The sequence below is a fragment of the Coffea arabica genome, chromosome 10c (assembly GCF_036785885.1).
Source record: "Coffea arabica cultivar ET-39 chromosome 10c, Coffea Arabica ET-39 HiFi, whole genome shotgun sequence".
In the NCBI taxonomy this organism is placed as follows: domain Eukaryota; kingdom Viridiplantae; phylum Streptophyta; class Magnoliopsida; order Gentianales; family Rubiaceae; genus Coffea; species Coffea arabica.
This window is the reverse complement of record NC_092329.1, coordinates 31,447,562-31,466,561: the sequence shown is the minus strand read 5'-3', so window position 1 is coordinate 31,466,561 and position 19,000 is coordinate 31,447,562. Positions and strand designations below refer to the sequence as shown.

The 19,000-nt window shown below is 37.3% G+C and overlaps 1 long non-coding RNA gene across 1 annotated transcript; it reads left to right on the top strand.

The window, feature by feature from the left end:
• The first annotated feature begins 540 nt into the window (after positions 1–540).
• LOC140016288 (uncharacterized) lies at positions 541–6,061 on the top strand. Its single transcript, XR_011822665.1, has 3 exons — positions 541–773; positions 5,290–5,345; positions 5,922–6,061. It is a non-coding gene; the product is annotated as an uncharacterized lncRNA (long non-coding RNA).
• The last annotated feature ends 12,939 nt before the right edge of the window (positions 6,062–19,000 follow it).

Here is a 19,000-nt window from a genome sequence, read left to right as displayed (position 1 = left end):
TAGGGTCAATTGGGACAGGAATCATATTCCCAGGACCTGGGCGAACTTCACAAGGGAGTTCAACGCCAAATTTCTTCCACCTCTCATTCAAGAAAAGAGAGAGGACGACTTCATAAAATGTAAGCAAGGGGCGATGAGTGTCGCCGAATATGAAGTCCAGTTCACAAAATTGTCCCGATTTGCTCCTGAACTGATAGCCACGGAACAAAGGCGTGTCCGGAGGTTTGTGCAGGGACTAAACGTGGAAATTCAGGAGGGATTAGCTGCTGTTCGGATAGACACATTTGCTGATGCTGTAGAAAGAGCTCAAAGGGTTGAAGTTGCTAGAACTCAAGTAAAAACTTACCAGGCCAAGAAAAGATTTGCACCTAGCAGCAGTCGGGAGCCGACTTATACAAATGCTCCACTGGCCAAAGTGGGTCGAGGAACTGGTGCCAGAGGTGCCGGAGGAAGAAATAATGGAACTAACGGGGGACCAAATGGAAGAGGTCAACCTAGGAACGCCCCACAAGGAAGTCGTGCGATACCTTTCCAGGGAACTTGTGGGTATTGCAAGAAACCTGGACATACCGAGGCCGGTTGCTGGAGGAAAGCAGGAAAGTGCTTGAAGTGTGGAAGCAGCGAGCACCAAATTGCCGATTGCCCGAAAATACAAGAGGATAATACCCTGAATGATGAACCAGCCAACATTAGAGAGAATAGGCCGAAAGTTCCTACCAGGGTTTACGCTATAAATGACCAACCTGTACCTGATTCTTCGGAAGCCGTGGAAGGTACTCTTCCCATTTCTCATCAATTAGCTAGAGTGTTAATTGATCATAGTGCAACTCATTCATTTGTGAACCAAACTTTTTCATCTGGAGTTAACGTCAAACCTGTTAGATTACCCTTGACCTTGAAGTTAAAACATCAATGGGTAATAAGATTTTAATCAGTAGCTTAACTTATAATAACTGCGAATTCTGGATTGAAGGGCATAAAATACTAGTGGATCTAATCAAATTGGACATACGAGGTTATGATGTTATTATAGGAAAGAATTTTCTAACTCATCACCATGCTAAGCTTGATTGCAGAACAAAAGTATTGGAACTTTGGATTTCCGGAGAAGCAACTTGGGAGTTAGAAGAAGAAATGCAGAAAAAGTATTCCGATTTGTTTCTCAAGAAAGTGTGAATTTTGAGGACAAAATTCATTGTAAGGAGGGGAGGATGTGAGAACCCTGAAAATATACATATAAATATCAGTGCATATTTCATTTGCATTTTAATTCTTTAATAAATTTTAGCACTAAATCTAATTGTTTTTAAATAAGTACGTATAAATAAACGTTATGTGCAAAATAAAAGAATTGTGCGAAACTATTAAACTTCTTAGTTTTGTTACATTAAACTTATATTTCGATGGTAAATTATTTCATTGATTTAACAATTAATTTCTTTGAATTCTAGTATTGTAATTAATTGTTTTGAAATAAAGTGTAAAGATAATTTTTATGTAACAAATAATATGATTGTGCCCAATATTGAATTATTCGGTATTGCTATACTAAAGTAATAACTCTTGAGTTATAGTAAGTTTACTCTTTAAAAATAAATTCCTTTATGCTTAATTAATGACACTTGAGTCGATAACCTTACTATCTTAAAACAAATTATTTAAATTCCAATGACTAACTCCAATTAGTTGCTAACCTTAAGTGTTAATAAGGATTGAGCTAATGAATATCAAGAATGTTAAAGTTATATTAAGGTCAAACTTGATTTTAATAGTTTAATTAATAAAGTAAGAATGTTAGGATTTACTAGGAACCTTAATATTAAATTGTAATCGATAAATATTCGATAAAAACGGTTTAAGTATACTAGTGTATAATTAGGCCTTAAAATCACACTTGGGGATAATTGTTGGAATTAAGTTAGAATTGAGATTTTAGTTGAGGTTAGGGAGCAAAGTGAAAGGACCAAAATGCCCTTCACAATCCACAAAATCCCCACTACACCACAACCATCACCATGCACGGCCAAACACCCCTTCTGACAACATTTCCATCACCGCCCAAATTGTCCAATCCCATTCTCTCCAATTCCATACGTAAACCATCTCCACACTCAACCAATTCTAACCACAAACACCTCTCAAAACCACGGCACCCTCTTCATTTCCTTTCCACTTCACATCTCAAACCACAACTGCATTTCACTCTGCCTTGCTAGTGTCGACAAACCGAGAGAGCGAGAGAGAGGCCGAGCTGCACTCTGCAGCCGAGTGGAAGAAAAGAAACCGCAGGATTGAATGTTTTTGGTTCTGGCCGTGAGTTGGAGTGAAACCAGGGAGAGCAAGTGGAAGTCGAAGGAGCTGCTGATCATCACCATTTTCGTTCACTTCAGACCAACATTTCCTAGCTGCAACCATCTTCACCACAACACCATTTCCAGCTGCAAATCGAACCAGGACCAACCAGTGTGCGTGAGAGCCGAGAGGGAGCAGAAATTTTCCAGATTTTCTTGCGTGAGCTTAGCTTGCTGTGAGGTAATTTCTGGATTCATTTTATGACTAATCAGAGATAGTTTGAGCTATCTAGGGGCATGCATGTACTATGGTACAGTCGGATGAATGAGATTAAGCCATTAGAAAATTTCTGTTTTGGATGTTGATGTTTCTGCCGAGAAGTTGAGCCGATAATGCAGTTTTATTTTCAATTTTCTGGGACAATCTGAGCATCTAAGTGTACTTAGCCGAATGAAAACTTGAAGATTAATACCATGCATGTGGATTTGTGCATTCGGATGATGTGGGTATAGCATACAAAAATTCTGTCTTGGGGCTAAACAATTCTGCCGAGTAGCTGGTTTAGAAATGTAGCATTATTTCTGATTTCCTACGACAATTTGAGTTTGATTAAGTGTTTAACTACTCAATAACAATAAGGTTAAGCCAGCTAGGGACATGCATGTTGATGTTAGGCACTCGAATGGGAATTTTAAGAACAGAATTTCTGTTATGTGCAAGTGTTGGGGCTGCCGAGAGTTTAGCTTGATCTGTTGCAGCCTAAATTGGTTTAATGTTGTTGTTTAAACTTATAACCATGGTTAGAAGGTTAATAACCAGTTAATTAGGCTCTGCATGCAACTAATTAGTTAGATAAACCAGAAAAATAAAAATCAAAAGGGGCAATCTGCCCAAGCATGTCATCCGAGCCAAGCAGGAAAAAAATTTTAGAAAATTTTGATGCCAATGGTTGTTGTTTGAACTCTATTTCTGAACTAGAAATGTTTATTTTCTAGCTAAGAATTTGCATGAGGGAATTGAGAGTTTAAAAGCATGTTTTAACCCAGAAAATAAAATGAAAACAGAGAGTTCCTCCATGCATGTTTAACCGTGGCTAGTTGGACAGATTTCTGGAATTTTCTTGATAATTTTAGTTGCTGTATGAATCAGGTTTTGAAGTAGAAAATTTTAATAGTTAGCTAAGTGTTTAAACGCTGAAATTGAGTACCTAAAACCATGATTAAGCCGAGGGAAGATTTGAACTAAAGTAGATTGGTTGCTGGAAAAACTTTGGAAGCCGCAAGGTTGAACCAGAAATTTTAGTTGTTTTGGAAGTGTAATTGGTTTCTGGAATTTATTTTATTTTTCCCTTGGAATATAATGGTTTAGAAATACAACAGAGTTGTAAGTTGTAAATGGTGTAAGTTGTTTAGCAATGAAATACTTTATATATTGGAAGATGGAATTTCTTATGTGATAGCCGAAAGTTGAGTTGAAAAATTTGCTTGGTTTTTGAAATTTTTTCCTTAAAACATGAGGGATGGAAATGTCGGAATATGTTGTTTTGGAGACCTATAAGAAGGTATGGATGGTTTGAATACAAACATTTTGGTAGCAAAAGAGAAAAAGGAGTTTTTCACAAGTGAAAAATGAAACTTTAGATTTTCGAATGTCCCTGACCAGTTTCAATAAAACGTTTATATCATGGTGTAGGAAAATCCGTTTAAGGCGCCGTCAGTGGCATTTGAAACTAGAATCATAGGCCTTTGTCCTGTAGAAATTTTGTATTTTTCCTCCATGTGTACTGCTGTCTGTGAATTTTCAAAGTAGACTGTTTTGCATGAATGTTCCGTTTCTTGGTGAAACTAAATTTGGATTTGGATTGAGATTTTAGCTTACTTGTGGTTTAAATTCTTGATTGAATTGTGGTTGGAAGTTATGGATGTTGTCAAGGGCTAATGATTGATGAAGCCCTTGGCCATTTGAATGATTTTATAAATATTAAAGAGTGATGGACTCTAATTGTTGGAATTTCTTGGCTGTGGAACATTTACTTTAGTACGAAGTGGTTGTAAATTTGGTCTTTGACCTGAAATACCGTTAGTAAATTGAAACACTTGAAATGTTTACCTGGTTGCTATAAGAATCACTTGTTGGGAGCTAAGGGCTAATGATTGACGAAGCCCTTGGTCATCTAAATAATTTTATACGAGTGTTAAAGGGATGAAAATAAATTGCTGGAATTGTTTGAAGGTTGAAGGCCTTATGCTCATTTGATTAATTGAGATGTGATTAGTGATTTGCCATTTGAAAAATGATTTTGTTCAATCGACAAATTTGAGCCATAAAGTGATTTCGATTTGGAATCGGAGCTGTGGAAGTTGTATCGACCTTGCGAACTCGAGTAGCTGTGATCAAATTAATCAAAAATATTTTTTCCAGCTAGTATTAAATTATAAAACTCAATATCTAGTGTTTTGCCTAAAACTTTCCAACCAATATTTTCCTTTAGCTCAAACTAGCCATGATAGCTATAGTAAATAAATTCTATAGCCTTTGAAAAACCCTACGTTTTATATTAACTCTTTTTCTTTCATTAAGTATTGCTCTTGGCTAGTTAGCTATAGGAAAAGTTCCAAAATACGAGTTTTAATAATTCTGGGGAAAAGCATGGGAAACTTGCTCGGCAAGAAACCTTATTTTAGGGTAAAATAGTTTTAGTAATAATTTTTGCAGAAACCATAGCTTTAAAGAAATGTTCAAAGTAACTTTCTAACATTGATATTAAGAGGTTTGTCGACTTATTTCAAGAAAATTTATACTAGTTACCCTTTTATAAGGAAAAGTACCTCAAGGAAAATTATAAGAAACATTTCTACTATTTGTGTCAAGTTTCAATCTAAGTAGATTTTTTAAATTACTATGGGAAAGTAAACTAGCAATATATTAGATAAACCTCAATGTGTTTGAGCCTAAAGACTGAATAAAAGCTTATAGTTTCAATATTTGATATTCTAGGATATTGCGAGGAAGCGGAATTCGATTCCCAATTTGACATCTGAACTTCACTCTTGGTGAGTGTCCTTGCTTGTTCCATGGCTACGTGATTAAAGTGCTTTATTGACTTGCTATATTATAACTGTGAAGTGGTTTTGACCCATCGAAGTGAGCAATGTGTACTTTACCACACTAACCTTTCGAGTGGTGACTTGCGTAAAACATTTTTTTTAGTGAATCCAAGTGTTGGACGAAAAGTCGTTGGGTGAATCCCTCGACCAGTCTATAATAATAAATCAAGTGCTGGACATAAAGTCGTTGGGTGAATCTCTCGACCAGTCTATAATAATAAATCAAGTGCTAGACGTAAAGTCGTTGGGTGGATCCCTCGACCAGTCTATAATAATGAATCAAGTGCTGGACGTAAAGTCGTTGGGTGAATCCCTCGACCAGTCTATAATAATAATATAAGTGCTGGACGTAACGTCGTTGGGTGAATCCCTCGACCAGTCTAAGGTACACTTGGGTATTATCGCCTTCCTATTTGTTTACTTCAATCGAATCAATACGTGTTAATTGTTTTAATTGATTGCATGTTTTTGGGGCACCACTGAGCTTTAGCTCACCCCACGTTTAATTGTTTTCCTTGACAGGTCTTGAAGTTTGAGAAATCTGAGCAGTGCTGATTTCTTTTAATTTGTACTTGAATCTTAAGACTGCAGTTTACCGTTGTATTGTATTTTGAATTGAAAAACGTATTGGTTATTTTGGATTGCCACTTGAAGCTGGAAAATGTGTAAACCCTAATTATTATATTTGGCTTGTATGGTTGTAATTGTGGTGGGTGAAAGTATATATCCGGATTGGTACGACCTTATACCTTAGAGGTAACGCGTGAGATGTTTAAGAGCCGTCGACTGGCTATCTTCTTTACTGCTATCTCTGAAGTTACTGTGGTTTAGTGATTGACTTTTTTTTTAGGGAAGCGATATTATAATAGTTTAGGTTATTCTTCGGAGGGATTCGAGTTAGTGTGCGTGCGTGAGTCCTGGCGAGAGTTGGGCGATGACCCGCCAACCCTCTGGTTCGCCTTAGGGGGAAGTGGGGTCGTCACAGGTGGTATCAGAGCTCTTATCGAGCTCGTGCCGGGAGAGGACTCTCGGACTGTGGGGATTGACTCGTTAAGTGTGGAACAAAAGTTTATAGTTGGGATATTAGACATGTATGTTGGGTAGGAATCTTAAATATAGGTAAGTTACTCTTGGGACTGGCCAGCCTGAGGTGTGAATTATCCTATAGTCAGATTCTTCTACCCGAATACCAAATATTTCATTAAATGGTGTATTTGCAATTGAAAAGAATTCAGTATATCGCATTATGATGTGACTAGAAATCATGACTAAGTTTGGAAAAATAGGATCGAAGGAATCAAGTCTAACTTTTGAAAGTTAAAGGTAAAGAGCCAATGGTGTGATCTTGAAGATTAGTGCCAATTACGTATTTAAGAGGAATCTATGGAAGTGAAATCGGAAGAATGAGTGGGGCCTAGTGGGATTGTCGAAGACTAAACTAATGAAGGTTAAGTTGAATCTAAACTAAGGGTTGAGCTATTAGTTATGTGGTTATAATAATCGGTGTATTATTGACTTGCTTTCCTTCATGTTTATAAAGATCGAAATTTGAGTTATGTGTGAAAATATTAAATGTACTGTGAATTGTTTGGCTTTTAAAGTTGTATGAACTTTGGTATGTGAATATATGCTTTAAGTGTTTTAAATTTTCTTTCTCTTGGTATTCATGTTGACTTCACTTAATAATAACAAGTAAATAAATAGCAACATCTTCGCTTGATCACTTTATTTTTATCAATAGGCATAACTAGGCTATGGATCTACAAGTTAGAGATAGAGGACGTGGGAGACCAACTAGGCAACACCCCGAGGGTGGTAGTGATAGGGAACCTGAGGTCAACCCAGACCATGGTCAGGGAAACGTGGCCGAAGATCCAGTGGCCACCGCAATCAATAGAATAACTGATGTGTTAGAGTGCATGACTGAGCATCAAGCCCATGGAGCGGTGCATCAGCAAGGAGGCCCAATCGATTATGAGGATCGGGCATTAGAGAGATTCCTGAAGTTTGGACCTCCTAAGTTCTACGGAGGCCCAGAACCTGAGGTAGTCGAAGGTTGGTGGGAAAGGATCTCTGATATTTTTGCCGCTCTAAATTATACGGAAGGGAGGCAAGTGACTTTTGCAGCATTCCAGTTTGAAGGAGCTGCTCGTTCCTGGTGGAACCTAATTAGGGTCAATTGGGACAGGAATCATATTCCCAGGACCTGGGCGAACTTCACAAGGGAGTTCAACGCCAAATTTCTTCCACCTCTCATTCAAGAAAAGAGAGAGGACGACTTCATAAAATGTAAGCAAGGGGCGATGAGTGTCGCCGAATATGAAGTCCAGTTCACAAAATTGTCCCGATTTGCTCCTGAACTGATAGCCACGGAACAAAGGCGTGTCCGGAGGTTTGTGCAGGGACTAAACGTGGAAATTCAGGAGGGATTAGCTGCTGTTCGGATAGACACATTTGCTGATGCTGTAGAAAGAGCTCAAAGGGTTGAAGTTGCTAGAACTCAAGTAAAAACTTACCAGGCCAAGAAAAGATTTGCACCTAGCAGCAGTCGGGAGCCGACTTATACAAATGCTCCACTGGCCAAAGTGGGTCGAGGAACTGGTGCCAGAGGTGCCGGAGGAAGAAATAATGGAACTAACGGGGGACCAAATGGAAGAGGTCAACCTAGGAACGCCCCACAAGGAAGTCGTGCGATACCTTTCCAGGGAACTTGTGGGTATTGCAAGAAACCTGGACATACCGAGGCCGGTTGCTGGAGGAAAGCAGGAAAGTGCTTGAAGTGTGGAAGCAGCGAGCACCAAATTGCCGATTGCCCGAAAATACAAGAGGATAATACCCTGAATGATGAACCAGCCAACATTAGAGAGAATAGGCCGAAAGTTCCTACCAGGGTTTACGCTATAAATGACCAACCTGTACCTGATTCTTCGGAAGCCGTGGAAGGTACTCTTCCCATTTCTCATCAATTAGCTAGAGTGTTAATTGATCATAGTGCAACTCATTCATTTGTGAACCAAACTTTTTCATCTGGAGTTAACGTCAAACCTGTTAGATTACCCTTGACCTTGAAGTTAAAACATCAATGGGTAATAAGATTTTAATCAGTAGCTTAACTTATAATAACTGCGAATTCTGGATTGAAGGGCATAAAATACTAGTGGATCTAATCAAATTGGACATACGAGGTTATGATGTTATTATAGGAAAGAATTTTCTAACTCATCACCATGCTAAGCTTGATTGCAGAACAAAAGTATTGGAACTTTGGATTTCCGGAGAAGCAACTTGGGAGTTAGAAGAAGAAATGCAGAAAAAGTATTCCGATTTGTTTCTCAAGAAAGTGTGAATTTTGAGGACAAAATTCATTGTAAGGAGGGGAGGATGTGAGAACCCTGAAAATATACATATAAATATCAGTGCATATTTCATTTGCATTTTAATTCTTTAATAAATTTTAGCACTAAATCTAATTGTTTTTAAATAAGTACGTATAAATAAACGTTATGTGCAAAATAAAAGAATTGTGCGAAACTATTAAACTTCTTAGTTTTGTTACATTAAACTTATATTTCGATGGTAAATTATTTCATTGATTTAACAATTAATTTCTTTGAATTCTAGTATTGTAATTAATTGTTTTGAAATAAAGTGTAAAGATAATTTTTATGTAACAAATAATATGATTGTGCCCAATATTGAATTATTCGGTATTGCTATACTAAAGTAATAACTCTTGAGTTATAGTAAGTTTACTCTTTAAAAATAAATTCCTTTATGCTTAATTAATGACACTTGAGTCGATAACCTTACTATCTTAAAACAAATTATTTAAATTCCAATGACTAACTCCAATTAGTTGCTAACCTTAAGTGTTAATAAGGATTGAGCTAATGAATATCAAGAATGTTAAAGTTATATTAAGGTCAAACTTGATTTTAATAGTTTAATTAATAAAGTAAGAATGTTAGGATTTACTAGGAACCTTAATATTAAATTGTAATCGATAAATATTCGATAAAAACGGTTTAAGTATACTAGTGTATAATTAGGCCTTAAAATCACACTTGGGGATAATTGTTGGAATTAAGTTAGAATTGAGATTTTAGTTGAGGTTAGGGAGCAAAGTGAAAGGACCAAAATGCCCTTCACAATCCACAAAATCCCCACTACACCACAACCATCACCATGCACGGCCAAACACCCCTTCTGACAACATTTCCATCACCGCCCAAATTGTCCAATCCCATTCTCTCCAATTCCATACGTAAACCATCTCCACACTCAACCAATTCTAACCACAAACACCTCTCAAAACCACGGCACCCTCTTCATTTCCTTTCCACTTCACATCTCAAACCACAACTGCATTTCACTCTGCCTTGCTAGTGTCGACAAACCGAGAGAGCGAGAGAGAGGCCGAGCTGCACTCTGCAGCCGAGTGGAAGAAAAGAAACCGCAGGATTGAATGTTTTTGGTTCTGGCCGTGAGTTGGAGTGAAACCAGGGAGAGCAAGTGGAAGTCGAAGGAGCTGCTGATCATCACCATTTTCGTTCACTTCAGACCAACATTTCCTAGCTGCAACCATCTTCACCACAACACCATTTCCAGCTGCAAATCGAACCAGGACCAACCAGTGTGCGTGAGAGCCGAGAGGGAGCAGAAATTTTCCAGATTTTCTTGCGTGAGCTTAGCTTGCTGTGAGGTAATTTCTGGATTCATTTTATGACTAATCAGAGATAGTTTGAGCTATCTAGGGGCATGCATGTACTATGGTACAGTCGGATGAATGAGATTAAGCCATTAGAAAATTTCTGTTTTGGATGTTGATGTTTCTGCCGAGAAGTTGAGCCGATAATGCAGTTTTATTTTCAATTTTCTGGGACAATCTGAGCATCTAAGTGTACTTAGCCGAATGAAAACTTGAAGATTAATACCATGCATGTGGATTTGTGCATTCGGATGATGTGGGTATAGCATACAAAAATTCTGTCTTGGGGCTAAACAATTCTGCCGAGTAGCTGGTTTAGAAATGTAGCATTATTTCTGATTTCCTACGACAATTTGAGTTTGATTAAGTGTTTAACTACTCAATAACAATAAGGTTAAGCCAGCTAGGGACATGCATGTTGATGTTAGGCACTCGAATGGGAATTTTAAGAACAGAATTTCTGTTATGTGCAAGTGTTGGGGCTGCCGAGAGTTTAGCTTGATCTGTTGCAGCCTAAATTGGTTTAATGTTGTTGTTTAAACTTATAACCATGGTTAGAAGGTTAATAACCAGTTAATTAGGCTCTGCATGCAACTAATTAGTTAGATAAACCAGAAAAATAAAAATCAAAAGGGGCAATCTGCCCAAGCATGTCATCCGAGCCAAGCAGGAAAAAAATTTTAGAAAATTTTGATGCCAATGGTTGTTGTTTGAACTCTATTTCTGAACTAGAAATGTTTATTTTCTAGCTAAGAATTTGCATGAGGGAATTGAGAGTTTAAAAGCATGTTTTAACCCAGAAAATAAAATGAAAACAGAGAGTTCCTCCATGCATGTTTAACCGTGGCTAGTTGGACAGATTTCTGGAATTTTCTTGATAATTTTAGTTGCTGTATGAATCAGGTTTTGAAGTAGAAAATTTTAATAGTTAGCTAAGTGTTTAAACGCTGAAATTGAGTACCTAAAACCATGATTAAGCCGAGGGAAGATTTGAACTAAAGTAGATTGGTTGCTGGAAAAACTTTGGAAGCCGCAAGGTTGAACCAGAAATTTTAGTTGTTTTGGAAGTGTAATTGGTTTCTGGAATTTATTTTATTTTTCCCTTGGAATATAATGGTTTAGAAATACAACAGAGTTGTAAGTTGTAAATGGTGTAAGTTGTTTAGCAATGAAATACTTTATATATTGGAAGATGGAATTTCTTATGTGATAGCCGAAAGTTGAGTTGAAAAATTTGCTTGGTTTTTGAAATTTTTTCCTTAAAACATGAGGGATGGAAATGTCGGAATATGTTGTTTTGGAGACCTATAAGAAGGTATGGATGGTTTGAATACAAACATTTTGGTAGCAAAAGAGAAAAAGGAGTTTTTCACAAGTGAAAAATGAAACTTTAGATTTTCGAATGTCCCTGACCAGTTTCAATAAAACGTTTATATCATGGTGTAGGAAAATCCGTTTAAGGCGCCGTCAGTGGCATTTGAAACTAGAATCATAGGCCTTTGTCCTGTAGAAATTTTGTATTTTTCCTCCATGTGTACTGCTGTCTGTGAATTTTCAAAGTAGACTGTTTTGCATGAATGTTCCGTTTCTTGGTGAAACTAAATTTGGATTTGGATTGAGATTTTAGCTTACTTGTGGTTTAAATTCTTGATTGAATTGTGGTTGGAAGTTATGGATGTTGTCAAGGGCTAATGATTGATGAAGCCCTTGGCCATTTGAATGATTTTATAAATATTAAAGAGTGATGGACTCTAATTGTTGGAATTTCTTGGCTGTGGAACATTTACTTTAGTACGAAGTGGTTGTAAATTTGGTCTTTGACCTGAAATACCGTTAGTAAATTGAAACACTTGAAATGTTTACCTGGTTGCTATAAGAATCACTTGTTGGGAGCTAAGGGCTAATGATTGACGAAGCCCTTGGTCATCTAAATAATTTTATACGAGTGTTAAAGGGATGAAAATAAATTGCTGGAATTGTTTGAAGGTTGAAGGCCTTATGCTCATTTGATTAATTGAGATGTGATTAGTGATTTGCCATTTGAAAAATGATTTTGTTCAATCGACAAATTTGAGCCATAAAGTGATTTCGATTTGGAATCGGAGCTGTGGAAGTTGTATCGACCTTGCGAACTCGAGTAGCTGTGATCAAATTAATCAAAAATATTTTTTCCAGCTAGTATTAAATTATAAAACTCAATATCTAGTGTTTTGCCTAAAACTTTCCAACCAATATTTTCCTTTAGCTCAAACTAGCCATGATAGCTATAGTAAATAAATTCTATAGCCTTTGAAAAACCCTACGTTTTATATTAACTCTTTTTCTTTCATTAAGTATTGCTCTTGGCTAGTTAGCTATAGGAAAAGTTCCAAAATACGAGTTTTAATAATTCTGGGGAAAAGCATGGGAAACTTGCTCGGCAAGAAACCTTATTTTAGGGTAAAATAGTTTTAGTAATAATTTTTGCAGAAACCATAGCTTTAAAGAAATGTTCAAAGTAACTTTCTAACATTGATATTAAGAGGTTTGTCGACTTATTTCAAGAAAATTTATACTAGTTACCCTTTTATAAGGAAAAGTACCTCAAGGAAAATTATAAGAAACATTTCTACTATTTGTGTCAAGTTTCAATCTAAGTAGATTTTTTAAATTACTATGGGAAAGTAAACTAGCAATATATTAGATAAACCTCAATGTGTTTGAGCCTAAAGACTGAATAAAAGCTTATAGTTTCAATATTTGATATTCTAGGATATTGCGAGGAAGCGGAATTCGATTCCCAATTTGACATCTGAACTTCACTCTTGGTGAGTGTCCTTGCTTGTTCCATGGCTACGTGATTAAAGTGCTTTATTGACTTGCTATATTATAACTGTGAAGTGGTTTTGACCCATCGAAGTGAGCAATGTGTACTTTACCACACTAACCTTTCGAGTGGTGACTTGCGTAAAACATTTTTTTTAGTGAATCCAAGTGTTGGACGAAAAGTCGTTGGGTGAATCCCTCGACCAGTCTATAATAATAAATCAAGTGCTGGACATAAAGTCGTTGGGTGAATCTCTCGACCAGTCTATAATAATAAATCAAGTGCTAGACGTAAAGTCGTTGGGTGGATCCCTCGACCAGTCTATAATAATGAATCAAGTGCTGGACGTAAAGTCGTTGGGTGAATCCCTCGACCAGTCTATAATAATAATATAAGTGCTGGACGTAACGTCGTTGGGTGAATCCCTCGACCAGTCTAAGGTACACTTGGGTATTATCGCCTTCCTATTTGTTTACTTCAATCGAATCAATACGTGTTAATTGTTTTAATTGATTGCATGTTTTTGGGGCACCACTGAGCTTTAGCTCACCCCACGTTTAATTGTTTTCCTTGACAGGTCTTGAAGTTTGAGAAATCTGAGCAGTGCTGATTTCTTTTAATTTGTACTTGAATCTTAAGACTGCAGTTTACCGTTGTATTGTATTTTGAATTGAAAAACGTATTGGTTATTTTGGATTGCCACTTGAAGCTGGAAAATGTGTAAACCCTAATTATTATATTTGGCTTGTATGGTTGTAATTGTGGTGGGTGAAAGTATATATCCGGATTGGTACGACCTTATACCTTAGAGGTAACGCGTGAGATGTTTAAGAGCCGTCGACTGGCTATCTTCTTTACTGCTATCTCTGAAGTTACTGTGGTTTAGTGATTGACTTTTTTTTTAGGGAAGCGATATTATAATAGTTTAGGTTATTCTTCGGAGGGATTCGAGTTAGTGTGCGTGCGTGAGTCCTGGCGAGAGTTGGGCGATGACCCGCCAACCCTCTGGTTCGCCTTAGGGGGAAGTGGGGTCGTCACAGGTGGTATCAGAGCTCTTATCGAGCTCGTGCCGGGAGAGGACTCTCGGACTGTGGGGATTGACTCGTTAAGTGTGGAACAAAAGTTTATAGTTGGGATATTAGACATGTATGTTGGGTAGGAATCTTAAATATAGGTAAGTTACTCTTGGGACTGGCCAGCCTGAGGTGTGAATTATCCTATAGTCAGATTCTTCTACCCGAATACCAAATATTTCATTAAATGGTGTATTTGCAATTGAAAAGAATTCAGTATATCGCATTATGATGTGACTAGAAATCATGACTAAGTTTGGAAAAATAGGATCGAAGGAATCAAGTCTAACTTTTGAAAGTTAAAGGTAAAGAGCCAATGGTGTGATCTTGAAGATTAGTGCCAATTACGTATTTAAGAGGAATCTATGGAAGTGAAATCGGAAGAATGAGTGGGGCCTAGTGGGATTGTCGAAGACTAAACTAATGAAGGTTAAGTTGAATCTAAACTAAGGGTTGAGCTATTAGTTATGTGGTTATAATAATCGGTGTATTATTGACTTGCTTTCCTTCATGTTTATAAAGATCGAAATTTGAGTTATGTGTGAAAATATTAAATGTACTGTGAATTGTTTGGCTTTTAAAGTTGTATGAACTTTGGTATGTGAATATATGCTTTAAGTGTTTTAAATTTTCTTTCTCTTGGTATTCATGTTGACTTCACTTAATAATAACAAGTAAATAAATAGCAACATCTTCGCTTGATCACTTTATTTTTATCAATAGGCATAACTAGGCTATGGATCTACAAGTTAGAGATAGAGGACGTGGGAGACCAACTAGGCAACACCCCGAGGGTGGTAGTGATAGGGAACCTGAGGTCAACCCAGACCATGGTCAGGGAAACGTGGCCGAAGATCCAGTGGCCACCGCAATCAATAGAATAACTGATGTGTTAGAGTGCATGACTGAGCATCAAGCCCATGGAGCGGTGCATCAGCAAGGAGGCCCAATCGATTATGAGGATCGGGCATTAGAGAGATTCCTGAAGTTTGGACCTCCTAAGTTCTACGGAGGCCCAGAACCTGAGGTAGTCGAAGGTTGGTGGGAAAGGATCTCTGATATTTTTGCCGCTCTAAATTATACGGAAGGGAGGCAAGTGACTTTTGCAGCATTCCAGTTTGAAGGAGCTGCTCGTTCCTGGTGGAACCTAATTAGGGTCAATTGGGACAGGAATCATATTCCCAGGACCTGGGCGAACTTCACAAGGGAGTTCAACGCCAAATTTCTTCCACCTCTCATTCAAGAAAAGAGAGAGGACGACTTCATAAAATGTAAGCAAGGGGCGATGAGTGTCGCCGAATATGAAGTCCAGTTCACAAAATTGTCCCGATTTGCTCCTGAACTGATAGCCACGGAACAAAGGCGTGTCCGGAGGTTTGTGCAGGGACTAAACGTGGAAATTCAGGAGGGATTAGCTGCTGTTCGGATAGACACATTTGCTGATGCTGTAGAAAGAGCTCAAAGGGTTGAAGTTGCTAGAACTCAAGTAAAAACTTACCAGGCCAAGAAAAGATTTGCACCTAGCAGCAGTCGGGAGCCGACTTATACAAATGCTCCACTGGCCAAAGTGGGTCGAGGAACTGGTGCCAGAGGTGCCGGAGGAAGAAATAATGGAACTAACGGGGGACCAAATGGAAGAGGTCAACCTAGGAACGCCCCACAAGGAAGTCGTGCGATACCTTTCCAGGGAACTTGTGGGTATTGCAAGAAACCTGGACATACCGAGGCCGGTTGCTGGAGGAAAGCAGGAAAGTGCTTGAAGTGTGGAAGCAGCGAGCACCAAATTGCCGATTGCCCGAAAATACAAGAGGATAATACCCTGAATGATGAACCAGCCAACATTAGAGAGAATAGGCCGAAAGTTCCTACCAGGGTTTACGCTATAAATGACCAACCTGTACCTGATTCTTCGGAAGCCGTGGAAGGTACTCTTCCCATTTCTCATCAATTAGCTAGAGTGTTAATTGATCATAGTGCAACTCATTCATTTGTGAACCAAACTTTTTCATCTGGAGTTAACGTCAAACCTGTTAGATTACCCTTGACCTTGAAGTTAAAACATCAATGGGTAATAAGATTTTAATCAGTAGCTTAACTTATAATAACTGCGAATTCTGGATTGAAGGGCATAAAATACTAGTGGATCTAATCAAATTGGACATACGAGGTTATGATGTTATTATAGGAAAGAATTTTCTAACTCATCACCATGCTAAGCTTGATTGCAGAACAAAAGTATTGGAACTTTGGATTTCCGGAGAAGCAACTTGGGAGTTAGAAGAAGAAATGCAGAAAAAGTATTCCGATTTGTTTCTCAAGAAAGTGTGAATTTTGAGGACAAAATTCATTGTAAGGAGGGGAGGATGTGAGAACCCTGAAAATATACATATAAATATCAGTGCATATTTCATTTGCATTTTAATTCTTTAATAAATTTTAGCACTAAATCTAATTGTTTTTAAATAAGTACGTATAAATAAACGTTATGTGCAAAATAAAAGAATTGTGCGAAACTATTAAACTTCTTAGTTTTGTTACATTAAACTTATATTTCGATGGTAAATTATTTCATTGATTTAACAATTAATTTCTTTGAATTCTAGTATTGTAATTAATTGTTTTGAAATAAAGTGTAAAGATAATTTTTATGTAACAAATAATATGATTGTGCCCAATATTGAATTATTCGGTATTGCTATACTAAAGTAATAACTCTTGAGTTATAGTAAGTTTACTCTTTAAAAATAAATTCCTTTATGCTTAATTAATGACACTTGAGTCGATAACCTTACTATCTTAAAACAAATTATTTAAATTCCAATGACTAACTCCAATTAGTTGCTAACCTTAAGTGTTAATAAGGATTGAGCTAATGAATATCAAGAATGTTAAAGTTATATTAAGGTCAAACTTGATTTTAATAGTTTAATTAATAAAGTAAGAATGTTAGGATTTACTAGGAACCTTAATATTAAATTGTAATCGATAAATATTCGATAAAAACGGTTTAAGTATACTAGTGTATAATTAGGCCTTAAAATCACACTTGGGGATAATTGTTGGAATTAAGTTAGAATTGAGATTTTAGTTGAGGTTAGGGAGCAAAGTGAAAGGACCAAAATGCCCTTCACAATCCACAAAATCCCCACTACACCACAACCATCACCATGCACGGCCAAACACCCCTTCTGACAACATTTCCATCACCGCCCAAATTGTCCAATCCCATTCTCTCCAATTCCATACGTAAACCATCTCCACACTCAACCAATTCTAACCACAAACACCTCTCAAAACCACGGCACCCTCTTCATTTCCTTTCCACTTCACATCTCAAACCACAACTGCATTTCACTCTGCCTTGCTAGTGTCGACAAACCGAGAGAGCGAGAGAGAGGCCGAGCTGCACTCTGCAGCCGAGTGGAAGAAAAGAAACCGCAGGATTGAATGTTTTTGGTTCTGGCCGTGAGTTGGAGTGAAACCAGGGAGAGCAAGTGGAAGTCGAAGGAGCTGCTGATCATCACCATTTTCGTTCACTTCAGACCAACATTTCCTAGCTGCAACCATCTTCACCACAACACCATTTCCAGCTGCAAATCGAACCAGGACCAACCAGTGTGCGTGAGAGCCGAGAGGGAGCAGAAATTTTCCAGATTTTCTTGCGTGAGCTTAGCTTGCTGTGAGGTAATTTCTGGATTCATTTTATGACTAATCAGAGATAGTTTGAGCTATCTAGGGGCATGCATGTACTATGGTACAGTCGGATGAATGAGATTAAGCCATTAGAAAATTTCTGTTTTGGATGTTGATGTTTCTGCCGAGAAGTTGAGCCGATAATGCAGTTTTATTTTCAATTTTCTGGGACAATCTGAGCATCTAAGTGTACTTAGCCGAATGAAAACTTGAAGATTAATACCATGCATGTGGATTTGTGCATTCGGATGATGTGGGTATAGCATACAAAAATTCTGTCTTGGGGCTAAACAATTCTGCCGAGTAGCTGGTTTAGAAATGTAGCATTATTTCTGATTTCCTACGACAATTTGAGTTTGATTAAGTGTTTAACTACTCAATAACAATAAGGTTAAGCCAGCTAGGGACATGCATGTTGATGTTAGGCACTCGAATGGGAATTTTAAGAACAGAATTTCTGTTATGTGCAAGTGTTGGGGCTGCCGAGAGTTTAGCTTGATCTGTTGCAGCCTAAATTGGTTTAATGTTGTTGTTTAAACTTATAACCATGGTTAGAAGGTTAATAACCAGTTAATTAGGCTCTGCATGCAACTAATTAGTTAGATAAACCAGAAAAATAAAAATCAAAAGGGGCAATCTGCCCAAGCATGTCATCCGAGCCAAGCAGGAAAAAAATTTTAGAAAATTTTGATGCCAATGGTTGTTGTTTGAACTCTATTTCTGAACTAGAAATGTTTATTTTCTAGCTAAGAATTTGCATGAGGGAATTGAGAGTTTAAAAGCATGTTTTAACCCAGAAAATAAAATGAAAACAGAGAGTTCCTCCATGCATGTTTAACCGTGGCTAGTTGGACAGATTTCTGGAATTTTCTTGATAATTTTAGTTGCTGTATGAATCAGGTTTTGAAGTAGAAAATTTTAATAGTTAGCTAAGTGTTTAAACGCTGAAATTGAGTACCTAAAACCATGATTAAGCCGAGGGAAGATTTTAACTAAAGTAGATTGGTTGCTGGAAAAACTTTGGAAGCCGCAAGGTTGAACCAGAAATTTTAGTTGTTTTGGAAGTGTAATTGGTTTCTGGAATTTATTTTATTTTTCCCTTGGAATATAATGGTTTAGAAATACAACAGAGTTGTAAGTTGTAAATGGTGTAAGTTGTTTAGCAATGAAATACTTGATATATTGGAAGATGGAATTTCTTATGTGATAGCCGAAAGTTGAGTTGAAAAATTTGCTTGGTTTTTGAAATTTTTTCCTTAAAACATGAGGGATGGAAATGTCGGAATATGTTGTTTTGGAGACCTATAAGAAGGTATGGATG